Source organism: Pithys albifrons, chromosome 4 (assembly GCF_047495875.1).
Source record: "Pithys albifrons albifrons isolate INPA30051 chromosome 4, PitAlb_v1, whole genome shotgun sequence".
NCBI classification, from domain to species: Eukaryota; Metazoa; Chordata; class Aves; order Passeriformes; family Thamnophilidae; genus Pithys; species Pithys albifrons.
In genome coordinates, this window is record NC_092461.1 from 55,908,178 (window position 1) to 55,931,851 (window position 23,674).

Consider the following 23,674-nt stretch of genomic DNA (forward strand, 5'->3'; position numbering starts at 1 on the left):
TTCTAGTTTTTCAACTTCAACAATGTATCTTTCTTTCCCAGGCTTTGGTCATTGAACCATATCAAGGTTAGTATTAGTACTTTTCCCAAGCTATGGTCTCACAAAAGTAGCTTATGACAGCTTTTTGCTAAAAGCTGGCTAAGAGTAATTTAAGGCTTAATGTTAATTAAAACAATTAAAAGGTTTAATTAAAACTATTAAAAATTAGAAAAGTTCCATATTCCAACACCTCTAGGTTTTAATGAGGAAAAAAATGTTAGTACAACATAGAGATGGCTACTTAACAGGGATTGTGGTCATGAGTTAGAAGTGGAGTCTAGGTCAGTGTCTAGAACTTCGTTCCTAGGAAGCTATACAAGTGTGCCTGTGAAGATTTAAATCATCAGGGTGCAACTTTGGAATTTGTTCTTGAGTGCGCAGAGTGTCTGGAGGGGATTATGAAGCTCAAAGGAAGTCTGGGCTGCAGTAACCATAAAATAGTGGAGTTTGAGACCCTCAGGGCAGGACATACATATGCCAAGCTCACTACCCTGGACTTCAGGAGAGCAGACCATGGCCTCTTCAGGGCTCTGCTTGGTACAGTAACATGGGATAAAGCTCTGGGAGAAAGAGGGGCCCAAGAAAGCTGATTGATATTCAAGAATCCCCTCTTCCGAGTTTAGGAGAGATGCATCCTGACAAAGAGAAAAGTCAGGCAAAAACAGCAGGTGGCCTGCATGGGCAAACAATACAGAAAATTTATCTGAGCAGCCAGGGATCAGGTCAGGAAGGCTGAAGCCCTGACAAAATTAAATCCAGCCATGGATGTCAGGGACAAAAGTAAAACTTCTGTAGGTACATCAGTGATAAAAGGAAGACTAGGGAAAATGTGTGCCTTCTCTGGAAGGAAATGAGAAAACTGCTTATTCAGAATATGGAGAACGTTGTGGTTCTCAACGGCTTTTCAGCTTTGTTCTTCACTGGCAACTGCTGAAGTCAGACCATCCAAGTTGCAGAAGGCAAAGGCTGGGACTGGGATAATGAAGAACCACCTACTGTAGGAGTAGATGTAGTTTGAGACCATCTAAGGAACCTGAAGGTTCACAAGTCCATGGGATCTGATGAGATGTATTTGGAGATCCTGAGAGAACTGACAGAGGAAATGGCTAAGCCCTTATTCATCATATTTGAGAATTTGCAGGAGTCCAGTGAGCTTGCCAAATACTGGAAAAGTGGAAACATAATCCTCCGTTTTTTAAAAGGGAAAAAGAGGAGACCTACGGACCTGAAGGCTGGTCAGTCTTACCTCTGTGCCTGGCAAGATCATGGAGCAAATCCTCTTGTAAAATATGCTAAGGCACATAGAAAATAGGGAGGTGACTGGTGGCAGCAAACACAGATTCATTACAGGCAAATGCCAGCTGACAAATTTGTTAAATTCAATTTCTGGCAATTGTTTCTCTTATTTAAATAATTCTTGTCCACTGAAATTTGACCTAAGTAAATGCTCAAATTTAAATATGCTGTCTAGTACAGTGGGAATGTGAAGCTTTGTTTTTTTCAATTAAAAGACATTTTTTGTGGTTTTGTACAATTATGTATAAAACTTCTCATGTCTCAAGTTAATTAACGGATACTGTAAAACTAAGCTAAGGTTGATATATTTGCTCACATTAGTATGCCATACAAATATGCTTGCTCGTTTTTTGTGAAAAATTGATAACAATGATATCACGTGACTGCAAATATGATATGAACCAAAGTCTTAGGATAAAGTTAGCACAAGCTTTTGCACAGCTGTGTTTAAATAAAGGTATTGACCAGCTCATTTGAATGGAAAGCTGCCTGGAAGGCATTTGTCAATTTCTTATTTGTGCCACTAGAGTTATCTGATATTTGGAAAATTGTCCTCGCATGCTGGTGTGATCTCATCACCTTCTGGCTGCAAAATACAGATCTGTTTAGAGCCTTCTTTCTGACTCAGCTCTCTATGTTGCACAGCATCAGCTACAGATTTATCTCTGCCTCAGACGAAAGCAGGGTCATAACTGAGTCACTGTTCCCTCAGGGACAAAAATGTCAACATCCTGTTACTGTGCCCACCTGAGTATATTCATTTTAGTATGAAATTAATTTAAAATAAAATAGATAAATGATGACTCATCGGTCCAATTTTCTGCAGCATATTTTAGATCTCAGCTGGAATTCAGGTAGTGCTCTTTTTTCAATTTTATAGTTTTATTAGTTTTGAAAGAGAAACACATCATTTGCCTGGTAGCTGGCCAGAGCTATTCAGTGTTCAGAAGAACATTTGGCTTGATACAGAGAGGAGAATGACCACTTTGATGGATAGTTAATAAATTTATCTGGCAGTATCACATTAGTTTGGAGTTTCATTATTTCAGAGATAATTATCTGTCATTCACAAACTCACCTATGTGTATAGTGGCAACACCTTAAACCATGAGGCATTACCCAGCTATAGTTGGTACTTGGGTACTGCAGACACCTGAAATAAATATATGGCCTTTGCCCTCAGCTAATGCCAGGCCCTGGCTGATTTTTAATAGTAGACATTCTGGAAGACTTTAAGTGCTCAGGACTTTGCCTTAGAGAACAAAACAATGCCCTCCCAGTTGTAGGGAGTGTCACTGGGGCAGATTTTCAGGACTGTGCAACAGGTGCTCTGGGAAAAATGGCTTTACAGCAGCTGGTCTTTCAGTGCCACATAGTAACACAACCTTCAAGGCTGGCTGTTACAATTCCACCTCTGTGTGGCACCGATGGTGATGGCAAATGCAGGCATCCATGGATACAGGTAAGGGTGATATTGAATGGGGTAACATCAGACTGGAGACTTCTCACTTGTGGGGTTGCACAGGGCTCCACCTTAGGCCCTGTGCTCTTCAACATCTTCATGGATGACTTGAATGCAGGACTGGAAGGGTTACAAAGCAAGTCTGCAGATGACAGAGATCTGGGAAGGGCTGCTGACTCCCTCGAAGACAGAGAGGTTCTGCAGAGAGACCTCGACAGAGTAGAGGACTGGGAAGTCACCAACCATATGAAGTTCAACAAGGGAAAGTGCCGGAGTCTGCACTTGGGATGGGGCAACCCAGGATGTTCATACAGACTGGGGAATTCAATGCTGGAAAGCAGTGCCATGGAAAGGGACCTGGGGATCCTGGTCAATGGCACGTTGAATGAGTCACCCTCTTATAGTTGATGCCCTCCAACACTGAAAAGATTAGATAAAAGTAGGGATGTACTAGAGTTGACTCAACCAATAGAAAAAAATAATGTTTGCAGCAGCAATCAGAATACAAACAAGTGTGGAAAAACATTTTTAGTCATGGTCAGTGAATTTCCAGCCCATTGATATCACATTCTTAGCATGAAATGTCATATTTTAAGAAAACTTTGCTCTCTTATTTTCAGAAGAAAATACTTATGAAGTCTGTATGCATTTTTCTGACTTTAAGGTCCAGCTAAAGAACATAGTCTTTGCCCTATACTGGTCAGTAAAAGAAGAAATCCTTCCTATGAACAACCATGAGGATGAATCTCATGGCAGCTCCTGTACTCTATACAGAATGAGTGTCTGCACAGTCGCTGGGCCACTGTTAATCACAAAATTTCATCTGTTTCATCTGTTTTGAAAATGCCATTAATTTAACTTAGGTAAATGACACAATGGTAATTTAGTCATGTAAACTGGCATCGATTTATAAATGTACATCATGGAAGACCTTAAAACAGATTGTCCTGCATGTATTTTTAGGTATTTTCACATGAATGGCTATTTCTTGTTTAAGTCCCCTGCCCACATTGAAGTGCAAACAAGACCAAATGCGGGTTCAACAATACAGACGTTATTTTGTAAAATTAATTGTATACAGAAAAGAGAGAGAGAACTAGAGCGGGAGAGAGGGAGAAGGAGAGACAGTGCAAGCAGAAGATTGTCACCACTGTGAATCCAGCAGCATTCCATTGGTCCTTCAGTGCCCTGGAACTTCTTGCTCTTGGATTCTGAGTCGCTCCACTTCCTGAGTTACTTTATACAGTCCCTCATTAGCATGAGAGATGAGAGAAGGAGTGGTTTCACCATCCAGCTTGCTCAGATCTTAGATAATCAGTGCTCATGGGGGAGGTCTAATTTGCAGCTTGTGTCCAGGAACCTGTGATGTTTTTCTGCAACAAGTTTCACCACTGAGCACTTGTTTAAGGCATACGCTGCAAATGTCATTAACTCTTTTCTTACAATGGCCATCATATACTGGTGAACAGGGTTGTTTCTCTCCAGGTGCAGGACTTCATACCTCTCCCTGCTGAACTTCATGACATTCCTGTTAGCCCATTTCTCCTGCTTGTCAAGGTCCCTCTGGATGGCAGCACAACCATCAGGTGTTTCAGTCACTCCGAGTTTTGTGTCATCATCAAATTTGCTGTTGGTATACTCTGTCCTCATCATCGGGATCATTAATGAAGCTGTTAAACAGGACTGAATGCAGTATTGACTCCCAGGATACACTACTAGTTACTGGCTTCCAGTAGGCTCCATGCTTCTGAAGACCACCCTCTGGACCTGGCCATTCAGCCAGTTTTCAGTCCACCTCAGTGCCTGCTCATCCGGCCTGTATATCAAAAGCTTTCCTACAAGAATCTTATGAGGTACATTGTCCAAGGCCTCACTGAAATCCAGGTAGACAATATCTGCTGCACTTTCCTCACCTACCAGGTCACTCATGCCATTACAGAACTTCATCGAGTTTGCCAAGCAAGACTTCCCCTTGGTGAAGACATGGTGACTACTCCTGATTATATTTTTGTCCCTAATGTGCCTGGAAATGGTTTTCAGAATTAGTTGCTTCAGAAGCAGTTAGATGCTGATGAGATCACACCTACAGAAAAGGACAATGCAAGTTGTATTCTGAGCATCTGGAGGAAACACCTAAAGTAGCAGAAAACAATGTTTCCAAAAGAAGGATTAACTAAGGTGAAATAAAGATAGGATTCCTTTGTGGCTTTCCATACTGAGTGTTTGGCAGTGGTAGAAAGAGGTCAGGTGTAGACTGTGTCTGTCCTTATCAGAAAACATTAAAACTTCCACCAAACATCAGTTCTGCAGACTGAGGTGATAACTCACAGGTTGAACTAAACATCCTGATTATTCAACATATAGAATGCTTTCTTTGTACTGCTCCTTTACAATACAAAAAAAAAAGAAGCTGCAGAGTTAAAAAAAATACATACAATTAAATTCTAGAAATTTGGTTTCACTGCAATCCTGTTGTAATAATGAACACCTGGGGTGACACTTTGTCTCACAAAGTTACTATACAAATTAGATAGTAGATTTAAAGTAACTAGTCAAGTCCAAGGAGCTACCAAATGCAATTCTTGTTCCCCTTGTTCAATATGGCCCTGGTTGCACTGGCATCATAAGTAACCAGAACAGGAACAAGCGACCATAATACACTTTGTCATTGAAATGAACACATGACCTTGTGTCCTGTGATAATGGGGTAATTTTCTGCCACTGATCGCCTAAAAGCAAACACAGAAAGGACTAGTTAGATATAAATTTTACTGTTGATAAGAAGTGCAAATAATGATAGCAATTATTTGTGTGGTTAGTCATCTTGCATATGTGTTTACTCACTCTTCATTAGTGCCTATTTACTTTGTTTTCAGACAAAACCAATAAAGGTTTACTGGGCACTTTGTAACCAATTTTTAAGCCTAATGCTTTTCTTGGATGTAAACCACCAAAATTCCTTATTACAAACTTGTCTTTGGTATTATATTATGTGGTATAGTTTTATAGCTTTAAAATGGTTGTTTCTCAGGTTATTAACATTACATACAGGTTCCAAATAGTTAAAATTGATTTCCTCAAGAAACAACATTGGAAATTCCATGTCTCATATGGGTGATTCAGCATATCTGTCATCATATCCCCAGATGTGTGGAATTTCTGACATATGATGGGGGAGAAGGCAAAAATATAGTATCTATTCAATGATATCTAAATAGCCTGGTCTACAGGTTTTATCTATTTGTTCTGGAGTTCTGTTTGGTTTTGGTCTTTTTCTGAATAAAAAAAGAATGATTGTTCACATCTAGCTAGGAGGTGCTGCTCCTGCCTCAGCACAGACAGATGAGGCTGTAGTTATCTCCTTCTACAAAGCTTTCAACTGAAGCCCATGAGGAAGATACTGGAACCACAGTTTGGTCCCAAGAACTGTCAGTGATGAATCACCTTGTTAATTATGGCCAGAATAAAAAAAACCCAACAAAACAAAAAACAAACAAGCAAGCAAAAAAACCCCACCCAAACCAAAACAAGAGAACAAAACCACAAAATAACAACAAAAACATTGGCAACAACAAACCAAACAAAAAAAACCATCCAAAAAAAGCCAAAATTTTGAGTTTCTGGACTAAAATTGTTTTTCTTAGTGCTGTTCTCAGTACAAAGCTCAAGAGAACACCATGAAGAAAAAAAAATAAAAGCTTTCTCAGACTTCATCAAGTCTAAGGCTAAAAGGAGTGTCTCAAAGATATACATGCACGAACTCCAAGTCAAAGGCAGTGACACACATACCAATGCTTCTGGATAGAATTTTTCAAGCAAATGGAATTACAGAAATTATTTTAAGAGATGTTGTTAAATTTAGCCATGCTTAAAACCATCAATAACAGGATCATTTACGTTGGATGGGATTTCTTCAGATCATCTAGTTCAATCCCACTGGTCAAGCAGGGCCAGCCAATGCATGTTGTCCAGTACTACATCCACTCAAGTTTTTTAATGTCTTCCAGGATGGAAAACTACACAACCTTCCTGGACAACCTGTGCAGGGTTTACACCATCCTTCACGCGGATCAACTTCAGCAGTCTGGGTCAAAGCTCAGCTGCAGCAAAATTTGGAGTTAGTGTTACGGGAAGCATGCTAAGTCTGGAGATGCAGCCTCCCTCTTCCATGGACAGCCCCTTTACATTCCCACTCCCATGTCAGCTCTACCCCTTTGTCCCTCTTTCAAGCCTAAATCCATCCTTGAGCCATGCTCCTCCTGTCAGCCTCCTCTTCCAAATCTATGTTTTCTGCTTCCAGCCATCATCGTCCCCAGACACGGAGATGGTGGTCCATAGCAGCTGGCAGTGTGCCTTGGGCTGTGCTGCGAGCCTCCTGAGTTTTCCAGCACCTTATCCCTGCCCAGAGCCACGGGCAGTGTCGCTCAGCGGGAGAGGGAGGCACAGGCAGGCGACTCGGCCGGCGCTAGAGGGCAGGGCAGGCTGCGGGAACAGGGGCAGCGAGCGAGGGCAGCAGGGCTGGGCAGGCACCGGCACAGAAACAACGCAGCGAGCGGGGCGCCCTCCACGCACTACACACGAGACGTCGACTGTTTTTCAAGGTTTGGTCATATTCCTGAACCGAGGCCGCTTTAGGAGGAAGGGATAGGTGTCCATCGGGGCTGATGTCACAGACGGTGAGGCAGAAAATGAGCTATTACAGTGACGGAAGGAGGTGCTGAATGGCCTGAACTTGTGCCTCCTGAACAGAAGTAAAGCAGAAAAGTGTGGACTGGGAAGTCAGTGTGTCATGTTACTAACACAGGTGAGAAATAGTCGGTCCTCTGCAGAGACGTTCCTCTACACTTGAGTGAGTTAAGGATGGACTTCATTCTTGCTGACCAAGCAAGGTCATTGGATTGCAACTCTGCAGAAGTTCGGAGTAAGGCTGGTGGAGGTTTGCCTTTGCAGTTTGTGCCACGGTCCCATTAGAGCTGTCCTGTTCATAGCTGTCAACTTGAGAAACATTGAACTGAGATACCACTTCATCAGAGCTTCATGAAGTTTGTTCTGGGACAGGGGACTGTACAAAATGACCATAATGCAAACCAGTCCAAGTGATCTGCTTTTAAGAGATAATGTAGGAATCTGGCAAGCAGAAGCATGCTACTCCAGGGAGGCCTTTGCCACCTGCTAGATTCTACATTTTTCTTTTCCCTGTAGCTTTGCTTCTGGTCACTGCAGAAAGCAAAGCAGGCTCCCTCACACGTCTTGAACTGAATAGCTTATCAGCAGACAGTGGGTAAAAGGAGCTAGCTTTGATTATATTTTATACTATGATCAATAAATAATAAATAATTGAAGTTTACCATGGCTTAACCTATCTAATAATACTGGTGGAAAGGTCTGGAGGCTCTTTTCAGGAAGATGAAAACCAGAGAAACAGAAAGAGAAAACAGACCTGTGAAGAGGGGAGTGAAAGGACACTTGGTAAAAAAAAAAAAAAGAGAGAGAAATGGAGCTTTCAGGGATTAGCAATCAAATTTGAAAGGACAAAAAGATCATACTTGTTCCTGCTTTTATGGTTCCACCAGTGCTTTCTGACTCTTACTAGTGTAGGTACCAATTTATTTTTATTGTCTAGATTTCCTGCTGAGCTGTGACTCCTGGGCTACCAGGAACATGACGTGGGCCAGGCACCTTTTTTGGCAGAGGTGAGGAAAGGTGAGGTGTTCATGCCCTGCTGTTCTTGCCAGCAGACTTCATTCACACAAGGCTGAGATGGAATGATAAAGGGCACCATGGGGCACCTGTCCACTGGCCACAGCAGCTGAACACTTCAGCCACTCCAGGGTAGCCCACACTGACCTCAGATCCACCCATGTGCAAAAGAAGAAAAATTCCTCATGCAACACTCTGTGAGGAGAGCACTGAGGCTTTTTCTGCCTGTCCTCTGCCTTGTACTGAGGATACAGGGGGTGCAAAAAGCATCTCGGCTCTGGCAGGAGGCTTCCCTGTCTGGTTCATCAGCTCCATGAACAGGTGAAGGATGGCTCAATGACTGAACTGCAGCTTCTAAGAGACCAGGTTAATAACACTCTACCAAAGATAGTATGATTTCTTCACCCACCATTATTTTTCAACATAAAAATGAGAAAAAAATACAAAAAAAATTTATAATAATTTTAGTAATGAAGAAAGATTTCCATAACATAATAGGAAATTCGCCAGTCTCTTTATCAGGGCCTGCAAACTCATCTATGATAGAAGAACAATTTTTCATGTGCTAAACTATTTTCTCACTAATTTTAAGACAAGTAACATAATAAGGATTCATTTGGTGCTCTTGGTGTACTTTTCTTAAAATCAGGCAAAAAAGGAAATCTGGTGTTTTCTTTTCTTTCTATGGTAGCGCTTTGTCTGACAGCTTGACATAGGAGCAGACATGAAAGTATAGGCCATTTGTCTCTATATAGGATACTTACGTAAAGGATCACAAAACAATTTTATTCTCCAAATTATCAAGCTGCCATGGATCCTGTGTCTGAAACCAGTTTGGAAATGCTGTTCTTGTAGCATGGCAGTATTTTTCCCAGAATCTACCTTTAAATGTTTCCATTAGCTAGCTCTTTTTTTTTGTTTGGTTGGTTTTGGTATTTTCCATGTTGTTTAATAGTCATTGAAAATCCACAGTCCTCAGATTCTATCTCCTGACAATGAATTGTGGAACAATGACCAAGCAAAAGCAAGAAAACATTGGAGTAAGCTGCTGATACCGAAAAATGAATTATTTAAGATTGTATCTCACAGTCTTGTAGCTGAGTATTTAGGTAGACTTTTGAAAGTAGTCAGTGGACAGTGACCCGTAAGGCAGCCAGAATAGCTCTGGGAGTGTTATATTGTGGCACCTATCCTAGGCTGGATCACATGAAGGGAGTGAATGCTCTGACATTCAATCAGCATTCAGATGTATGTAAGATAAGTGAAGTACCTTTCTGAGATAACTTTTGATAATTAATGTGTTTTGAGTTGGGATCACAATATTCAAAACCTTGTGAGCCCTCTAACAAAAGTACAGTTTTCCTTGTCCCTTCCCAGATATACACCAGAAGAAAAACATCAGGTGTTGATAGATATTAGGCCACTGAAAGGGGAATAAAAATGCTGCCATGTCAAGGAATTTGTTAAAAAGAAACTTTGATATTTTGACAAATGGATAAATTTTACGGGTTGCATATTGCTGTTTTATCTGAAATCTCTGAGGTTTTTTGTTTCATATGGCAGGCACTAGGTGGGTTTCCTGAAATACCAGAATAAAATAATAAGCTGCCAGGTTTCCACTTCACCATATGTTTGCATAAGATCTTTTTCCCAGCTGATCTCCACTGGAGTGACCGGTTTCTTTTGGAGCTGGAGTTACTTGTATGGAGTCTTTCTCTAGTTCTGTAGTATGCTAATGAATTGTTTAGGGTTTTTTCTTGTTTTTTTCTTTTTTTTTTTTTAAGCATTTTTATTGAGGTGATACTATCCCTGCAACCTTAGAGATTTTTTCCTGTTTCCACAGCACACTACTTACATCCCAAGTAGTCCCCATATGTTGCTTCCTCCTGGCATCTTGTCCCCCTGTGCCAAACAATCCTGCCTGCCTGGGACAGGAGAGAGGCTGTCTCACATTTCCGCATGGTCATGGGCACCTTCTCCTCACCACTTGCCTCTCCAGCTCACAGCAGCCTCATGCCTGGCTCTGTGGGAATGGGTCTGGGTAGATGCGTGCAAGTGAGAGGAGATGGATAAACTGGCAGTGCAGAAAATGGAAAATATTTGAACAAATTAATGAGCAGTTGCTACAAGTGAGTCACCAAATTAGACATGCTATCGCAGAGTGGGATCTATATGCCATTGGGGAACTGACTATTTGAAGTGCAATGTCTAAGCTTTTGCAGTGACACCACATTGTCTTGCAGCAGCCTGCTTGTCTCCTCCAGACACTATCTGGAAATCCCATGCCTTCCTGCAGGAGAAAGCCAGCCTTCATTTGAGGCTTTGAGGAGCTGGCTGCACACTGGAAACCCACCTGCCCATCTGTGGGAGTACCGGAGCTGCACTGAGCTCTGTGGAAAACTGATCATCAGGGAACTTGTGCACAGCCCTCAGGCGTCATCCAGAGTTTCCTAAAGTCAATGGGAGTCACACCTGCCTGGTCACATACCCACGGGACAATATCGGTCCCAATGGGCTATTTGCATGATCCTCATAGCAGGACCAACTGTTCTTCTGCTGCTGCTACTAACTTTTAGTGCCAAAGATTCAGAGAGAAACAGCCTATCTGGATCTCTCTAGCTCTGCAGAAATACTTTTTGAATGGTAATCCTTGATTATGGACAAGAGAAATAGTATTGATATTAGCTACAGTTTAGTTTCCCATTCAGCAGATGAAATTTGCTGTTTTGAAATACAGTGATTTTCTGTCAGAGAAATGAGAGATGGCATAAACAACTAAAATACTGAAGGCAAGTACACTTGAATTGCCTTCTGGATCCAAGTGTTGGAGACCTCTGGCAGGCCCACCTATTGCAGAAACAGATGTGGATAATTAATAACCAACTCAAGCTAGCTGCCCCATCCCAGGTAAATGCTTGAAGATTCACAAGGTTCACAAGGTTCTGAACTACTCTTTTTTTTTTTTTTTTTTTACCTGATGTGTAGTGAGATTTCCGCCATATGTGTCAGGAATATCAGGACTGTGATAGGCAAAGAAACTATAGGAGGGATATCTCATTGCCACCCTGAATTGTTTGATGCAGGGACTGGTAATGATGAGGGGTCAAACTGGCGCAACAACAGATCTGTACAAAAAAAATATTAACTGCCAAGCAACAATTTTCAGACCAGCAGATAAGGATCCTGATAAAACCAGTGGTTCCCTTTGTCTCTGTGTGCAGGGAAGGAACACCAGATCCCATCTCTTCAACTGTCCTTCCAGCGAGCTCTGAACCTGCTCCCCTCCTCTGCTGGCTTTTCCTTAGGAGTTTTGAATGTAACAGGCAAATAAAAACTATTCTTTTTCACTATTTAATTTCATTATTTCATTTCATATTTTTATCCTTTATTTTTCCTACTCCCATTTTCTGATGCAGCTACACCAGGTCCTTGATGATCATCTGAGGAAATTCAGTCCTGCAGCTTACATGTTATAATTATCTGAGTTTGAATCTCTCTGCCTCCCTCCATTTCTTCTTCTATCACAGGATTCAGGATCTATAAATTAGAAACAAAGGCAGCTGTAGCTGTTGCTCAATAGTTTGCTTTATATTTGACTTTCAATAAGTAAAAATAATCATTGTAAAAGATACAGCAGACTTATCTTTAAAAAATGGGAATTTCAATGAGAATACCTATGTGTTCCAATAGGCATGTTCGGTTTTCTATATGTGTTTATTAACTTTGTTAATTGCAATCCATGTGACCCACATGAACTGAGATGATAAATGTTGCCATACCAATGTAGGTATTCTGCTGGCAATAACGTGATCTCTCATTGGTATGCTGATAAGTGTGTGAGAAGAAAATTTATGTCTGAGGTGTGTTATGCCATGCACTACATAAATCACTATACATGTCAGTACCAGATAAACACAGCCCCAAATTATAGTTAAACATTTATTCAATCTCATTATCTCTCATGGGGGTCAGTGACTCACCACCTTTCTATAAAACAGCATTGCATTTCATTTGTAATTGCTTCCTTTAGAACAAAAGCATGCAGGGCTCGTGCACAGTGCATACTTTCTTTTCTTAGGTGATTATTGCCATGCTTTCATATGAACTCACGTGAATGGTGTGCTTGCTGACACTCAAGGCTCCAGTCAAGAATGAAAATCTGAGCTGAGCTGTCTGCACAAATGTGCTCTGGCACAGGCTACTTGGAGGAATCTAGGAATGAAAGTTTGACCTAAGCTTATTTATCAACTCCAGACTCACTGTGAAATTCCAGAAGATTGGTGACTCTTTCAAGGCAAAGTTTAAGTTTGGCAGATGCTGACCTTCCGTTGTATTTTGAAGGGAATACAGAATCACGTTGGAATAGGTCAAAGGAAGAAAATAGAAAATGAGGACTGCAAGGAACTAGGATGAAACTTCAAGGCTAGAAGTGCAAGCAAGGCTATCATTCCTTCACTATCCTTAGCACCAACTGATTTGTCAAAACAGGCTTAAGACCATGATGACTGAACTAATAGAAGAATAACCTTTTCTAAACTGAAGAAATTATCACAAACTCTAACCTATTTCTATAACTTGCCAGTATCCATATTTTCTATCAGGAGTGTATCTGGTAATCTTCAGTACAACTGTTAGGAGCCACGTAGAATTTATATGCAAACATAAAAGTAACTTTTTTCAGAATAGTATGCTAATTCCTGTGTTCTCCCTACCTTTTTGACTACAGAAGTCTGTAATGTATCAGATCTGAGACAGTTCTATAGCTGGTAACAAGAAAGTGAATCCACATTCCCTACTTGTTATGGAAAACCACTAAATGTAATGTGCCTCTGAAGAAACTAAGAACAGAAGAGTTAAACCCCAGGATTTCTACAGGTGAAACTACCCACTGTCTCTCTGAGAACTGTCTCCTGAGGGGTTGCAGCTATACCACAGGGCATGATTCTAACTTTACAGAAAGAAAGAATCACAGAATATGCCAAGTTGGAAGAGACTGACAAGGATCATTAAGTCCACCTCTTATCCCCACACAGGACCATCCTCAAGAGTCACACCATGTGCTTGAGAGTATAATCCAGAGAAACCATTTTCAACAAGTGATCACAGGATGGATATGCTTGAAATTCATTGCACATTCAGAGCTCACTACTGGAGGGTGAAGGAGCAGAACGCTCCTAGAAACCCTGAAGTAGCATTTTTGCTAAAAGACTTTCTGTGGGACTGTGCCCAGGACACAGGGGTTATAGTCCTCCAAGCAATTGTGTGCTAATTCTCAGCTTTATTCATGATGCAAACAATTATAAATCATCTAGACATATAGTGGATAAAATCCATTAACTAAAAGCTTGTAATACTTTGAAAAAAATACAATTGCAATTCTAATATGTGAAGAGAGATTCATTGTCAGTTCTCTTTTATTTGTTGTTTATACCTAAACACTAAACAACTCTTAGCTACATATAGCTGCACAAGTACAAAATTTAAATAAAAATAATTCTGCAGAGCACATAGAGAGGCCTTGATATCTGGACTGACACGTACTCTGGCACCTAAAGTTTCAAAAGTGTGCAAATTAATAAACATACCCTAGGCTCAGAATTTTGCCATATTTCTTGCTAAACCCAAGAAGCAGCCAGATAACAAGCATTCTTTTTCAGCAAAACTAAAACAAAGTGGAGGACAAAATCTTCTCCAAAGCAATTTTTGCCCATGTTCTTTAAAAAGGATTGCTGGGACACTCTGCATGCGTGAGACCTTGCAGTTGTCCAGCCGAAGGGTGTTCAGACATAAGAGTTTTGCCCGCCAAGTTAATATGCTAATAACTAAGTCCTGAAGATTCTTTGTCTTCCAAGAAGTGAAGCTGCTGAGTTCTTGAAGAAAAATTTGAAGTATTCAGGGGTCTAGAGAGAAAGGGAGAAAAAGAATGCTCAGCTTCCTTAGCAGGACAGTTGGGATTTCCACATGAATATTAGCAGACCCATGTTCGAGTTCCTCATGACAGAGATGCTGTGTTTACTATGCTCAGTGACTGCTTACCATAAGTCATTCTCTGGGCAAAGCATTGCCATGACTCTGCATGCTTTCTCCTAGGACAAGTTTCTGTGTTCCAGCTTCAAGATGGAAAGAATTTACCAAAGACCACGAGGTACCTTAGTGTCCTGAGCCATTGGGCTCCACTCTCTGAATAATTTTGCAATGCAAGACTAGTATCAGTGTTACTCTGAGTGCTGTGTTACACTCCATAAAAGACGCTGTGGGAAACCCATCCTGGCATGGCTGGACAGAGCAAGACTCTGGGGAGGGGTATTGCTTTGAACTATCTGAGGTGAAATCCATCTGTATCTCTTCATAGGTCTGCCAGAATAAACAAAGGGATATATGTCAGTTATGTGACTTGTACATAGGGCAAATATACACTTAATCTTCTAGTGAATCACCTTTTTTCACACAAAGATCATCAGTGATCCCTAGCAGAACAGCTGCTCAGACACATTGAGCTCTGGCCTCAGAAACCTCCCACACCAATGTCATGAGTAAAAAGCTATAAAAGAGCTGGTCTGCCAGATTGGAGGGTCAAATAGCAACCTGTGAGTATTTGTAATAGGGGAGAGTGTGGCTACTGATATTCATTCCTCCTTCTTAATGGCCTTAGGCAGATGCAAATAGTAGAAATTTTTTTATAAGAAAGTAAAAAATAGGTGACCTTCACAGGACATTAATAATTTTAATCACGCTTTCTCTTTCATATTGCTGAATTATGTGCTTCAGCTAAGAATTCACCCTGATATTATTATTTTTTATTATGAAAAAATATATATTGGAAAGTGCAACACTGATCTAGAAATATAGAGTCTCTTCTACAGATCTCATTATTTTTATTTCCTTACAGGAGAACCAGGCATGGGGGAAATGAGAGTTATTTAAAAATCTTAGTAACAAAGAACAGGAATTGACTAGTTTCCAACAACAATAACTAACCAAAGCAAGCTCATTCTTTAATAGATGCCATCAATTAAATGCAGTATCTTATGCTTTCTCTTCAGCTCATATCTACAGAAGTAATATTATTACAGTTTGAAATCATAAATTTTAGCAAAACAGTAAGTCCACAGAAATAGTGTCTTTATCATCTTATGAGACAGAAACATTTTTGCGATCATGAAATCTCTTATGGACAGGCTTATATTTTTCTGTTCTCCGTTTTGATTTTTAAGGCCTGACAAGTACTTTTGCTTACCAAAAGAAAACGTTCTTGTGCATATCCATATGTGCATGTGTCTGGCAGTTGGCTCCTCCATGTTTTAATCAACTGGCCAAATTTGAAAAAATAGTAAGAAGTTGTCTCAAAGTTTATGTTTCCTGTAAGTTGCATGGAGCAGGCGAGAAGATGGGAGAAGACCCACGAGAGGGAAGCACTACAACCTTTCTTGGGCTTTCTGTGTCATTTGTTTCAAAGACAGAAGGGAGCAGTCATTCCCACTGACCATTCTCACAGGTCACAGAGGCTTCTGAAATTTGTGTGTAGTGGACTTTACCTGGATTCGCTGCAAAATTAATTATTTATGAATGCCCCAATAGCATTATCTTTCACCCGAGACGTACAAAAAGCTAATCAATACCAAAGCAGTAAGGAAGTGTGTAAGGGTTGGTTGGTCACCATGGAACAGCACTGACAGTGTTTATCAGTTTGTCTGTCTCCGGTTTTGCCTTTATCATTAAATGGGCAAAATAAAGACATTACACTTTAAACTGTATATACAGGTCCCTACAATACTTCTCCTAGGGTACCTATACAAGTGTCTCTTCAGTGACTCTTTCTGAAGCTTATTAGAAGTTACTTTTGAGCTGCAACTTACTTTACCCACTTCTAATGAAGACTATTAGGAATACCATCATGGATGCCAACTTACTGCAGGAGTTTTCATTAGCAGAGTGAACCAAACTAGTCAATTTAAATAGAAACTAGATAGGTCAAGTTCAGTTACTTGCAGGACTTCGCTTATTTCATTAAATCCATCAAGAATTTAATGCCCCAAGTTATCTAGTAAGGTACCTTCCAGATGAAACATGATAGCAAAGGTCAGGGCATTGCAATCAGGACCAGGACCACTGTTGAAAGGTTTATGACCTTTCAATGAAGTAACTGACTCACCTCCCAGTATTCCAGGTCCAGACACATCAGTCACTAAAGAAAGTAGCCCTTTCTCAACTGATAGTATTTCCATGTCCTTCTCAGCATTTGAATAGTAAGGAAGAAATATTTTAGATATGAGATTTGCAAAACTGGCTAAATGAACTTGTGATTTTGAATGCCCCTCCTAGATATCATTTGCCTGGGGATACAGAAGAAAGTAGTGGAACAGGAAATAAAGGAACAGTAAGAATTTCTGCCTTGAATGGAAGATGATGTCTAAGAACATGATCTTGTATGGTAATGCCAAGTGTTAATACCCCAAGAAGTGTGGTTTGAAGATGTGATAAGATTTAGTTTGAGAGAATAATAAAATCTAATTGAAAGACAGGTTGAAACTGCTAAAAGAGAAGCTAGAATTGGGGGGAAAAAAGCAACAAACAAACCACAAAAAAAAAAACAACAAGTCAGAAGGGCGGTTCTGAAATTAAATGGAGCAAAGAAGCAAACATTTTTCAGCAGTAGCATTGATGTTTAGAAAATAGGGGAAATTTTGATATTCCTTTTCTGCTTTTCTTTTAAAAATTAAACCCTAGCATTTTTCAATTGGTCACAACAAAGTAAAGGTTAAATATGGACTTTTACATCCCATAAACTGTATTTGCATAATTGTTATAAAAATTTTGATGATATAACATAAAAGAGTATTTGAGAAGTCAATTTTTTATTTTGGCTTCCAGATTTATGTCAAAGTATTGCACATACAAGTGATATGAAAAATTAGTTTATTGCTAATGTGCTATCTTGTCTTTGAATACATTACATTTGGAGATTTTCACCTCCTCTCTGCACGTGCAAGATAAGGAACAGGCTGCAAATGTCAGGCATGTTAGGCGCTTGAAATAGCTGTTGTGACTACCTGCAACATAAAGTAGTCATCCATACACATAATGACCATCTGTACCATTTCTGTAACTCTGAAAATGAAACTACTTAGTCAGTGTTGAGAGTTGCTCATATACTCCACTTTTGTTAATATCCCTGCCTGAAATTAGCTCACAGAGGAGCAAATTCAGAATTGCGAAGTGTTTCAAGGGTTGTGTTGAGCAAACACTTAGCATCCACCTCAGATGTTTAGGTGGCTGATCTTTCAAAGCCTTATGCTGATCCTGATGGTATTTCTCTGTGAATCTGTTCAAATGTAACAACATAATATTTCACTGCCTGATCTGACCTGTTTAAAGGTTAGGTAATGTTCTAATAGAATATAAGACAGGCAAAAACATATGCATTATTTTTAAGTATTATTGGGACACAGCACCATCCCTCATCATGGTATCTGAATGTTGTTAGTTCTGCTAAAGGTAATGGGATTTCTCACGTGAAAAGAACTATTTGGAAAAGCATGCAGTGACAGGACAAGGGGGAATGGTTTTAAACTGAGAGAGAGTAGGTTTAGATTAGATATTAGGAAGAAATATTTTACTAGACCAGGTTGCTCAGAGCCCCATCCAACCTGGCCTTGAACCTTCTTGTTCTCATCTCTCCCACACCCAGATCAAAAGTATGGTCAAACAGGCATGTTCTGAATAAATGGAAGGACATTCAGACTAGGTGTTAGAAAATAAAATCTCCCTCGATCCTAAGGGAAGGTATTATAAAATATCTGCCAATTTATCTAAGTATACACAGAAAACCATAGTTCAGAAATGCCATTCTCTGCTGGTAAAAAGATTATTAGGAATTAATAAGCATAAATCAACATACATAGCGTACCATGAATTCATATCGGAAAAGAAAGCTAGTATATAAGATCATCAAATTTTTATTATTTCTGGAGAATTGTATACTATAACTGGATCCTTTAGGACATCCAAAAAGAAGAAAGATAAGTTAAAAGTCTCTAATCCTTTCTGGGAAACATGGCTGATCTAAGAATTTTTAAGAATTAGTTTTTTATTCTGTAGCTACACTGAGGGTAAAAGGGATATATACATTTCTAAAATATTTTCTACAACAATTGTGGCTATTTGCCCTATTTATATCAAAAACATTTTCCTTATTTCCTACCTAGCATTTCTTGGTCATGTCATTGGCAAGTACTTTTGGATACTCAGAAAATACATGGTTATAGATTTTTGAAGTAAAAAACTATCTGTACTTCCCAAATTACTTGTCCAGATGAAAAAACAGACCAGTGTGTCTTTTTCATTGCAAAACTGCCTAATAAAAAAATAAAAAATAGCACTCAACAGAAAACCACAGGATTTAACTTGTGTTTATTCATCCCCAGTAAGAGATCTCCTACGTTTTGTTCCTTGGAAGGTGCTTTTTATATCCTCCAGCTTCTGTAAGGTCTTCTTGAAACTCTCTTGTCTTTTTCCCTTTCCTTCTCCCTTGCACATCTCTCATATGTGGAAGTCCAATATTATATCAAAATATCCATTTAGATGGATAATCTTCACACAGATATGTCTTCTTTTCAAACAAAAATCTTGGCCTGTTACCAGATTTCTGATTATTAACTTTAAGGACACCAGAGGAAAAATGTTTTTTTATCACCTTTCTTTGCTTGGGCAAGAGGGATAATACCAGTTACACTTCAAGCCTATGAGCCAGGCCTCATCCAAACAACACATCAATCTTTCCAGTTCCTTGTGTTAAGACAGTGGGGTACACAGCCTCTTTTTCCAACCAGATCAAAATTAACTGAGGGTCTCAATGTTTCACACCCTCACTACTGCAGTGTCCTTTCCTCCAACACCAGCAAACACAACCTTTCCACTGTTTGCTAAGATCACTTTCTTGTTCTGTGCTTTGTATTGTTTCACCACCTCTTTGAATCCCAAATGCCTTTTTTTGTCACATTAAACACACACAACTTGCTGTGAATTTCAATGTCCATCACAGACTTCTTTCTCTTCCCCCATTAGCTGAAACCAGGAATCAAAGTGCCAGCTCTATTTTCTGATCAGCAAGTGTCCATTTACTTTTCAGGCATTTTCATGCAAGAAAAGGTGATTAATGGCCCCAGTGATCTGAGAAAGAAGCAAACTTGCTCCAAGCTGAGGAGTTGCTTTTGTTCTTGGAAAAAGGAAGGAAAGAGAACTGTTTCCTCAGCTACTTTAATCTGGAAGACAGCCAGGTGTGGCAGGCAGCCAACCAGATAGGTTTGGTAAAAGCAAGACTAACTTCCCTAGGATGCTTTTTCCCCTGTGAGTCTGAAATTAGTTGTAGTTTCAGTCCAAATGCAATTCCACGTTAAGAAAAAACAGTAACAGAATGTGTATTTACATAGCACGTTTTGTGTATATATCGATGTACATATATATGTATATGTATATGTATATGTATATGTATATGGGGAGAGAGAGAGAGAGGGAGAGAAAGCTATAAAAACACTAAGAAATAGGCCTGTTCGGGGGAAAAAGGCTTTCAGACAAGGGACAAAAGTCAAACTTCAGCATGTTCTGTTGGAGGTGTGATGCATCTTGTGATGATCGTGGCTAGGGATTCACTGTGTGTCCTTCTGGAGAGATGGCCTTCTCCAGCTGACAGACTGGAGTTCAGCTTCAGTGATCTGTCACTGCTGCCACATGGCCAGTTGACAGGACAGAGACCTGTGTTTACCATCTCTTGTGATCCCAAATATTCTCCATATGGCACTTTATTACAAGGAGAAGAAAAATGCATGGCAGCCTGATTCTACCCATAAAGGCTGTGTTTTTGATGAAAAAATGTAATAGAAAACCTCTCCTTTATTCTTCTACAGAATAACAGAAAAAACAGGATTTGGGGAGTGAAGTTAGGAATGTCAAGATTCCTTCACCATGAAAAGAAATTTGAACTTTTTTTTCTTTTTTCAATTAAATTGAAACTTGAGGAAAATAATTCAGAATTCTTCCCATGGTCTTAACAATCATGCACATAGTTTGCAAAATACTGTTTTATTTATTACAACAGAAGGGGTATAAAGATCTGTCCAGTTTTGTATAGATTAATCTAATGACATTTTCAAGCCATAAATTAGGATATAGAATAAATAAGATTTAATCAAATGTCATCATGATCTAAAGATTTGATGACTCTAAATTCTTCAGGAATACCCACCACCTGAATGATTTTGACTCTTCTTCCCCACTAGAGCCCATGTCTATTTTTATATAAAATTTTAGATTGACATCTGTATACACCTCCTTTTGCCTGCCTCAGAGAGCTCCGCAAAGACTGCAGGTTGATCATTTCCTGCCCGGCTGCAGACAGGGTAACCTGGATAAGAACAGTTTGTTGATCGGCAGGATGCTGGGGCTAGAGAAGAGGTTCCAAATCCCAAAAGAGTAACATGATAAAATGGAATTCCTACATGTTTACCATGGGTATCTTCTAGTCTGATAAAGTTCAGAAGGGGAGATCTTATCTAGACTGTTGAAGAGCCTAGTCATATATCTGGTGCTACAGCAGCTGCCGTTTCATTCCACAGCATCTTCGTACTCATGTTCAAGACTGCCAGTGACATGGACACAGGTACAGCCATCCCTTTAAAATGTTTCAGCTTTCAGGAAGACTCACAGCACCACTGAGTATTACCAAGTCACATTATTTTTGACATGTGCAGCAGATGAAAAGTTAACTTGGAGAAGAGGCTGCCAACAAGCTGTCCAGTGTGGCTGTATGTCTCATGTCTGCATTTTTGTTTCAGAGAGGCTGCTCCTAAGTAGCACTGATGTAATTTAGTCAGGCATATATGGTATGAAAGTCAAATACAGTAGTAATTCATTGTTTTCTACCCCACTCAGATGAAAATTGGATGGCTTCCCTTTTTACCAGGTAGTTCTGAACCCAGCGCTCCCTTCCCTCACTGAGTGCAGAGCTACTCCACACAGTGGAAATGTGCAGGTAGAAGCGAGATGTGTGGGATGTTATTACTACAGTGCCCTGCAGTGACCTGAATTCAGTCATACCGATGATGAATTTTTCTTGTACTTAGGGAAAGCTGCAGACTAAAAGCAAGGGTGAACCTCTGCAGAATAACAATGAACACTGCCAGAGAGAACAGAAAATTGCATCAGACATGAGCACATTCTAAACACTGGCTCACAACACCCCACATGGCTCTCTGCTGCCTTCAAAACTCTCCCTAATCTCAAATATTTGGCTTACAGCATGATTCACATTGCCCCTGAAGTACCCCTACCCCATTTTTGGGTTTTTGTTTTCTTCCTACTCTTACTCTTTCCATTTTCCCCCCAATGCCTGCTGAGCCATTGTTTTCTTGATCTGTCATCCATACTTTGCCAGTCCTTTAACATTGGAAGGGGGTCTGTAAAACAACTGCTAAAACCCCTTTTCACACACTTTCTCCTATCTGCACCTGTCCTGACCCTAATTTAGTCTACCTTTTACTAATTACAAAAACAGATAATATGAAACCAACTGCATGAAAAAGTCAAATGACAATTTATCTTTAGAAAGATTACCCCGACTTTAAGTTTCCAAGTTAATAAGCATGGCTCTGGAGGATGAGGCTTACCTCAGCTTCATTTACATCACCCAGACAGCTCCTTTGCAACGCATGACTGGGAAACATCGTATCATTAAAAATCCCTGGGATTACCTGTTCCAGATTTGCAATACCACAAACTGAATGGAAAAAAAAGCCTACACTAAGATATGCATCTCAGTTTAATAAAGCATCTTATAAACATCTTACCTTGTCATTCACAGCAAACTATGCATTTTGGAAAATTGATTTTTGGTTCAATTTTCCTTTTTCTAATGAAGCAACACATAAGCAGACAGATATGTACTGCAGAACTGACTACAAAAATCAACTAAAAAGGTGTTTATAGTATTTTTTCTTATATTTTCACACATCAGGAAATTGCCATTTTCACCTGAAGGCAGGAAACCTTGGGTGTTCTATCAGAACCCTGTCTTGCACGGTCAGTGGCGTTCTGTGACTTGCATTCATGTTCAGAATAATATCAGTTACCACACTGTAGTGGTTTTAGCTAGGCCTCAAATTGGCAGGCTCAGAGAATCTACATGGATTGGAAGAGACAGCTATCACCTGACTGGGTAACCAAGGAAATATTTCATACCAGATGACGCACACCTAAGATATGATACAGGAGTAGGAGGTGTTTTTTCTCAGTTCCATCATGGCTGAAGTAGAAGAAGGACGCGCTGCAGCTCTTCTACTGTGCTAGGCCCCTGCTCCTGCTGCCAGTACTTGCATTTTGTTTGAGTTTCAGGGAAGTAGAAACGTTTTGTTGTTATACTTTGTTTCTTGCTGAGTGTCTTTTGGGGTGCTGATAAAACTACAGGGATAGTAAAAAATTGTTGTTATATCCAACTTATGTAAGTGTGTGTTATACTGTACTTTTCATTTTCTCTTTTCTGTATAAATATACATAGTTTAAGCATAAAACTAGTTTGAGAGGCGTTTTTTCCCCTTGTTTTTCTCAACAGAAGGCTAACTCTGTTCTTGGGCAGTTGGCATTTTGCCAGCATAAACCAAGACACGCACACACGGAATGCTTCCTGATGGTTTTTTTTATATGTACTTACCAGTTTATCAGCAAAAGAAATCTTTAAGATTTAAACCTTCCTCTGTGGTATAAAGCACAATCCAGCAAGCAGCCTGTCCTTGTCCCTACAGCTAACACTGTGTTGCGTACTGGTGCTCAAACACAAAGCTATTCTTTGAACTGTCCTGGAACAAACCAGCTGGGAAGAAATTACATTTAATAATGTACTCAGAAAAACATGTTTTAAAACACAGGGACTTGTATAGGCTTCATTAGTGTAAGCCATCCACCTGAGAAAGTGGAATTATGACTAAGACAGCAATATGTACATGCAACATAAACAGTTGTTAAATCATCTCAATCATTTCCCAGTAAGGCTACAAAAGAAAAGTGCAAACATGAACAGCACTGTAACCGGGGGGAGGCGGGTTTTTGGACCTGAGAGACGACTTCACAGAAGTTAGCAGCAACAGGCTCCTTTATTCATACGCACACACACTTAAATACATCTTTAAG